We start from the raw sequence: 7,501 nt of genomic DNA, 5'->3' as shown, positions 1-7,501 counted from the left end.
TAGCAATTATTTATTATTTCGGCGTTGCTTTTGTTTCCACCAAAAACGAACGTGCCCAGGGGCGGCGGAAAATTAGGGGGGAAGCAGTGGGGGGGAGGGCTACACAAACAAGAAAGAAAGGAAAAACTGAGGCGGCAAGTGGTAGGGAGGGGGGGGCGAACAATACGCATGCGTCCGATTTCCTGTTGCTGTGGCAACCCCCACATGGACACACACACTGTCGCACTTATACGGGGAGCACCCAACGCAATATTTGAATATTCACGCATACCATAAACTAAATACAGGAGGTCCTTGGGGCGCCCGGGGAAGGACGGTGGGGGGCCGGGCAAATACGCGCTCGGAGCTCCCTTTTCTGGCAGGACTTCGGTTTGTATTTGTTTGTTATTTGTCGCTATCCACCACAGTGTGTGCGTGTATCTCTGCGTGATTGTCTGTGTGTGCTCCTGTGCTTATGTCCTTTCAACCCCCGAGTCTGGGCTCCCCTTCAGCCCCCACCGCCCGCGTCTTATAAGTGTACCTTTATCTGAGTCCGGGTGAGGTGGCTCCGGCTCTGATGTTGCCATTTTGTGCCGGATTCCTTGGACATTGTCGCCAAATAGAAAAGGCCTGTGCGTGTGCAGGATACACAAATACATACACACTAAAACTAAATGGAAAAAATCTGTTTCCTTGAAATACTTTTAATACTTCTGCCTCGAAAAATTGTATGCTTTTCAAATTTCATTTTCAATTTCAATTCCCATTTCCAAATGCAGTTTTTATTAATTGCCTCTACACTGATTAGAGTATTTGATTTCTTGTTTTTGTCGCCCATCACTCTGGCTGCAAATCTATCCATTTTATTATTTTTTCCTTTTGTGAAGGGGCTCTCGCCACGCATTTTTATCGATTTGCGCAAAAAATGAATCACAAAACATGCAAATACAGTCGATAGATGGGCCACCGGGGAGATCGCCACAGAAGGGTTAGGATTGATGGCAGGACGACAGGACAGCAGCACGGCCCACACAGACAACCCACAGACGGACACGGATAGGCCGAAATGTGTGCAGATTTCTATCTGCATATGTATATTCATATCCAGTGTGTGTGTGCTGTGTGTTTTGTGCAAAATGTGTGATGTGCGGCAATGTTTAAAGAGACAGTGACGGTCGCACAAGGGGGATTTAAAAAATTACGGAGTGAAATATAATATTTTATTAATCCTTTGGGAACTAATAGTAACAAGGTTATGGATTAGGGAGGGAGTTAATTATCTTTCCACTTTTATATTCATAATTCATAATGAGGTGCTAGATGGATGTGTTTTATATTGACCAAAATTTACTAAATCTTAAATCAAGGATTAAGGTATTATTGTATAATAATATTATATTATATAATTATTGTATGATTTAAATATAATAAATTATATCGAAATACAAAAAAATAATAAATGTATGGTATAGTATTAAATGGGCTATTTTTACAAATATTTGCATATGTTTAAATTTTTATTTAAAAAAAATACAAATCCAATGCTTAATTTTTATTAAAAAAATTATCTTCGAACGGATTTGGAATTTAAAACGTAAACTAAATTGAATGTATATTAGGCAGGTTTTATGAAACAAAAAGTATCTACAATTTCAAACTAATTTCTGTCCAGTTAGGTGACGCACCACCCGGAAAGAGCGCGAGGAGTGTACTTTACAGAACACTATTAAGTCGAATTAACACACATTTACCTTATAGTATGGAGGAATTATTTAGGCATATAAATAAAAAATAATACTATTTAAATATATAGTATAAAAATCCTTTGAAAACCCTTTTTTTCCGAAGATATCTACGCCCCTGCTCTTGGCCAATCGCTTATAAACTCGCATATTTCAAGTGCCGGGCATACATAACCACATCAGCACACACGCAATCCATAACCGTTTGCCACCCTCGCCCCACGCCCTGCTACGAACGCCCCCCTATTGACAAAATTCCTCAAGCCCCCCACACGGCCCTTCGTGCTACCTTGTATTTCGTTATCAATAAAGCGAAATTTAGTTTTGATTTCGTGTTTGTTGTTGTTATTAAAATTCATTGAACCAATTTTAATATTTTATTTGTTGCAGCACGCACGCAGGACGCAGGACACAGGACGTAGGACACAGGAATTGCCGGCTGGTGAAAAGTGGGTGGCAGGATGTTTGGGAGGTGGAAGGACACCAACTAACGGCATGTGCAACCCTTTATGTGTGGGTAAGTATTTGCATGCGTATGTTCATTTATGTTTTCCCGTGTATGTGTGGCCTGTGTGTGTGGCTATTTCCGGTGGACGCCATTGTCGTTGCTTTTGTTGCTTCTCACTCTCTCGCTATGCGGATTTTTTTGTTCAGTGTATATGTATTTGGGTGTGTGTGTGTTGTTTCTTGTGGCCTTTGTTTTTGCCCAGTTTCGTTGTTGTTTTTGCGCATCGTAACCAAATTTGAATATTTTTTTGTGCCCTGCAAATGGATTTTTTTCCACAGATTTTCGATGCCTTTTTTCCCAGCTCTTTTCCTTCTTTATCTCTGTGTATGTGTGTGTGTATCGCTTTGTTCGCCCCGCTTATGATACCGTTATGATGTATTTTATTGCCACAGCAAAACCAAAGCAACACCACCCCCTCCCAGTCCGCATTTCCACGCCCCTCGAACGGAAACCGGCGACATTGTAAATTTTCTGTTGCCTTTTCCATTTTTTTTCTGTATTTTTTTTGGTGGCCCGCACTCTTTTTTTTCCTTTTCGGCTGGTGCCGGAGAGCCATTATAGAAATTCTGTTATTCCTATTCGGGTTTTGTATTTTTTCGAGGTCCAAGGTAGAGCCTTTTTTGTAATTTTTGTTGTCTTTGTGATTTGATTTAATGTTGATAACAATAACAGCAACAACAACAGAAACAGCAGGCAAACAAATACATGTATAAATAACCCCAAAACTTTAGGCAACAAAAAGGGGAAAAAATGAAGAAAAATAAAAAAGAGTGAACAAAAAAAAAAAAGAAAAATAGAAAAGACGGAAACGCAAAACTTTCTTTCCAGTTCATTGGGAAAAGTTGCGGGGCCAGAGAATGGAAGGGTTGACTTTTATAGTTCTGTCCTGATTCACTTTGATGGCCCTAATAACCGAATCTTAATGAGCATAACAAGTGGCTTGTCGGCAAGGATTAAGAACCACAAGGACACACTCCCACTGACGTTGGAGCTTGTGTATTTTTCCTAACATTTTTGCGTGCGCTGCGTGTTCGCGGGCCGAGTTGAACATTTTTATTATTTATTATTTGACATTCAAGAGCTCCTAGGTTTTCGTCGTAAACACGCAAATAGTTTGGTTTACAAAGGTAAACAAATCCCATGTCCTGGCTCTAATGAAAGGAAAGCTTTTTCACTGATTTTACCCTTTTTACCCATTCAAAACACTAATTAGATTTAGAATCCAAAAAATAAAGAAATCTTTAATTAAGAAGCAGAATACCAAAGAAATCTATAATTTTTAAACACTATTTGTAAGAAATAAAAAGGATATATGACTTTTTTAAAAAAAACTTTACATAAAACATCATAATTTAAGGCATTGAGCCTTAAAGTACCCACATCCTGCTGCAATGGAGAGGGAGTCTCATTTGTTTCAGTGTTTCGTGGGCTTATGTGTGTGTGTGTGCAACAAAGCAGTAGACAATGCGTAAGGATGCCCGAAAAGGATATGCGAGACTTGCACAGACAGCCCAGAGACAGACACCAACAACAACACACGCACACATACATTTAAAATTATGCAAATTTTATTACGCAAACTGCTGCGTCCGTCGCCGCCCCCACACCGCCCCCATCGCTATAACCGCCCACTCCTGCCTGCCTATCGTCCTTGCTGCAGGAAACTTGTCTTACACTCGCAGTCGGACGGCGCACAAAAAAGGACCTTACACCCGGAGTCAGAATGCAATAAGCAATTGCAGGACACAACAGCATGGCGGGGAGAAGGACGCACAGCCAGGATCAAGGCTTTTGGGTGAGGACGTAGTTGGGGGGGGAGGAGCGGGAGGACAACAAAGCCTGTACCCGTTTTTTCTTTGGCTTTAAATGAAGAGCAAAGCTTTCATTACGGGCAACAATGTTAAAATTATTGAGCACAAGCCAAGTAGAAGAAGAAGTGGAACAAGACGCTGGCCAAAGTGCGGACTTGCCCCCAATACAGAGAGAAAAACCATATACAATATTAAGGAAATTTAATTTTAGTTCTTCATTAACTTCAACTTCATAAAAACTCGAAATTTGCTAGGGTATTGGTTCTACCACCTTGTATTAACTATTTTTAAAAGAAAGCGTAACCAAAAAGTATCTTCAGTTCCAGGGAATAGAAAATATGATTCAAAATCCTTTGCGTTCCTGATTTTTTTCTCTGTGTACCAAACCAGTGCACTTCTTGGTCAAAAGCAACGCAGTCAGCGTGAAAATCGTCAAGGCGGCTGGCCGTTCGTTCCGTTTAGTTTTCCCTCTCTACGCTGTTGTTGTTGTTGTTGGTTTACGTTTTTTATTGTTGGTCTTGTTGCAGTGAAAAATTACCAAGCGGAAATGCGCCTACAAGGCCGGAGTGCCCAAGGAGTTTTCCGATTTTCGCAGCAACGAAAGAGCGCAGCACACCAGCCGAAAAGCGAGTCCTGCGGAGCGGAGCTTCCGACAAACCAACCGACTAACCCAAAATTCAAAACGCCTGGCCAGCGTGCGCCACACGAGAAGAAATTGTGGAAGAAAGAGCCCGCAAGAGAGCCAAACGAGAAGCCGGTGGAGCCCTTGGTGGCGCCACCTATCGGCCGAAGGGGCATGATAGCAGCCATTTTGTTTAGTGCTGTCTTGCTTCCGCAGACACCACCTGTATAGCGTTGTCCCTCTCCTTCCAGTCACCTGATCACTGCGACTGCGCTGCGCTCTGGCAACGCCCACTGGACGGACGGCGGCGCAAAAGGGATGGCCATACTATACCTCGAGCCGGTGTTTCCAGTGGACTGGAAGCCCCAAGAGCACACAGTTCTGGACTCTCTCCCCTTTTCTCGCGGATGGATTTTCAACATTTTTGAAGCTTTTGTGGATGTGTTGGGGTTTTGCATTTAAAAGAAGCGCCAAATAAATATTCTAAAAGGAAATTTTAGGCACGGTTTTTAAAAAATTAGGACTATACTTTAAAATATTATGCCTTAAACGACAAATTTATTACGAGTTTTTGTAAAAAAGTTAGTTTTTGAAAACTTTCTGAAAAGAGCCATAATGTTCCTATAAATAAAATACAAACATAGTTATTATTTAGCAAAGGAATGTTAAAATCAATAAAATTTAAAGGGACATTACCTATTTTTATTAAATATTTTTTATTTAATATATATTCTAAAAGGAAATTTTAGGCATGGTTTTTGAAAAATTAGGACTCTAATTTAAAATATTATGCATTAAAAGACAAATTCATTAAGATTTTCTGTAAAAAGTTCGTTTTTGAATACTTTCTGAAAATAGTCAAAATGTTCCAATAAATAACATACATGTATGTATGTATACTTAGTTATTATTTAGCAAAGTAATGTTAAAATCAATCATGAAATATTATCAATATCATTAAAATCATTAAATATTATCTATTTATTATTTTAAGGTCATATATAAACCATAAAGTATCATTTATTTTCTTATCTACACCAGAAAAAATTTATTTTGAGGAAAGGGTTTTCTAGGAAATACGGGGTTTCCTGTATCTGTTTCCCTAAGGCAAATAATACCTCATAGCACCTAAAAATGGGTTAATCCGCAAGCATAACAAACTTTATCAAATTAGCATGTGTCTGATTTAATGAGCACTTTGCATGCCGTTGAAAAATTATCTAAGCATAACTCAGAAATATACGTACATACATTCATATGTATAAGTATGTAAGTATGTACCACCTATAGATGAATATTTAAAATCAGCTGGTTTGGGGCTCTTTACATCACAAACACTCAGGTGTCGATCGGTGGTACTCTCTCTTTGGTCTCTCCGGAGAACCGCTCGTCTTATGCAAATTGTTTCACTCTCGACCACTGCTTATTATTCATTATTTGTTTGTTTTAATTTAATACATTTTTGCGCGCAATGTTTATATGAAGAAGAAAAGGAAAGAGGCCGGGAAAATTACCATAAAAATGCATGGAGCGACTTTTACTTTCAAGGTGATCATGTCTGAGAAGAGGAAAGAAACAACACCTAAAAGAAACAGCCGCGTCATTCCTTAATTGTAATTACCAGAACCAGAAACAGGAGCAGCGATGGGACCTGAGCGGGGGAAAACGATGGCTAAGGATCCTAGGCAGGTGCAGTTCGTTTGCGGCCGTGTCCTTCGGCAGGGGCATATCAATAAACCACTTAGAGGGCGATCCTTATCTAGGGGATCCTACCCCTGCGATCCGTTACAATTTCAATTTCGCCGACTTGGACGTTACACGCTAATGAAACGCTGTGAACTTGACCGTGGCTATCTTGGGCCGGCGATCTAAGAGTCATTTCGTATCTCCCGCTCTAAGCATGGACACTCGTCCATTAATAAAAGTGCCCCCCGCGTGCCCTTTCCCCTTGCCCCCCTTAAAACGCTCCAGTAAACCTGCACACATTGCATTCGGGGGTTCACGCTCTCCGCTCCAAAGCGATCCGGTTATGATACGCTCCTCTGCATATCCCACTTGCAACCTGCAACTTGCAGCTCCCAGGCGATCTCGACTGGCTGCCACCTAACTGGCGACTTATTGTTCAGTGCAGCGTGCCGTGGATGCCACTCGAAATGGCCCGGACTGAAGAGCCAGGCCAAAAAGCGGCTAATGGACGGATAGAGTTGTGGGCGAGCGGAAAGAATACGAGGCTCGGCAGATAAGGAAAGTAATCCAATTAAAAGTGGGTGGGATTTGTGCCAACTAAGTGGCATGCAGGGTGCTTGACCTCAAACTATATTTTCTTTATTAATACCCAAATAGTTTTTGTAATTTAATTATGTAATGTTTATTATTTTATCATTTAAGATCATATACGAAAAAAATTGTTTAAAATAATCCAAGAAATAGGTTTTTGGCACACATTTTTCCAATGAAAACCCCTTTTTTCCTATCTCTACTCTCTGCGCCAAATTTTTCACTTCCCAAGCAAACACCTTTTGGAAGCAAAAGTCGCAGAATAGTCTTCATAAATTCAGAAAACAGCAGACAAAATCTCATTTTCTAAGAATTATTCACTCAAATCCATTACTCATTTCCCATCCGCAATCTGTCGCTCCGAGTGCAGCCAACTGCAAGACGTGACAGCCGGCTGCCAAAAAGCAGAAAACTCACAAAACTGAAAACAGTAGACTCCTCCGTAGTCGAATCGGAATCCCAATCCAAAACGCACCCACAACCGGGCGGGAATAATGTCGAGAGGCCCGAAAGATCCAACAGCCGAGTGATACCAGGCGGTTCACATTATAATAATCCACAA

At 40.7% G+C, this 7,501-nt stretch overlaps 1 long non-coding RNA gene across 1 annotated transcript; it reads left to right on the top strand.

The window, feature by feature from the left end:
- Positions 1 to 252: 252 nt before the first annotated feature.
- Positions 253 to 4,999, top strand: LOC138926404 (uncharacterized). Its single transcript, XR_011442914.1, has 3 exons — positions 253 to 369; positions 2,112 to 2,238; positions 4,568 to 4,999. It is a non-coding gene; the product is annotated as an uncharacterized lncRNA (long non-coding RNA).
- The last annotated feature ends 2,502 nt before the right edge of the window (positions 5,000 to 7,501 follow it).

Source organism: Drosophila bipectinata, chromosome 3L, assembly GCF_030179905.1.
Source record: "Drosophila bipectinata strain 14024-0381.07 chromosome 3L, DbipHiC1v2, whole genome shotgun sequence".
Lineage (NCBI taxonomy): Eukaryota > Metazoa > Arthropoda > Insecta > Diptera > Drosophilidae > Drosophila > Drosophila bipectinata.
The sequence above is the reverse complement of the archived record's forward strand: the minus strand, read 5'-3'. Positions and strand labels throughout refer to the sequence as shown.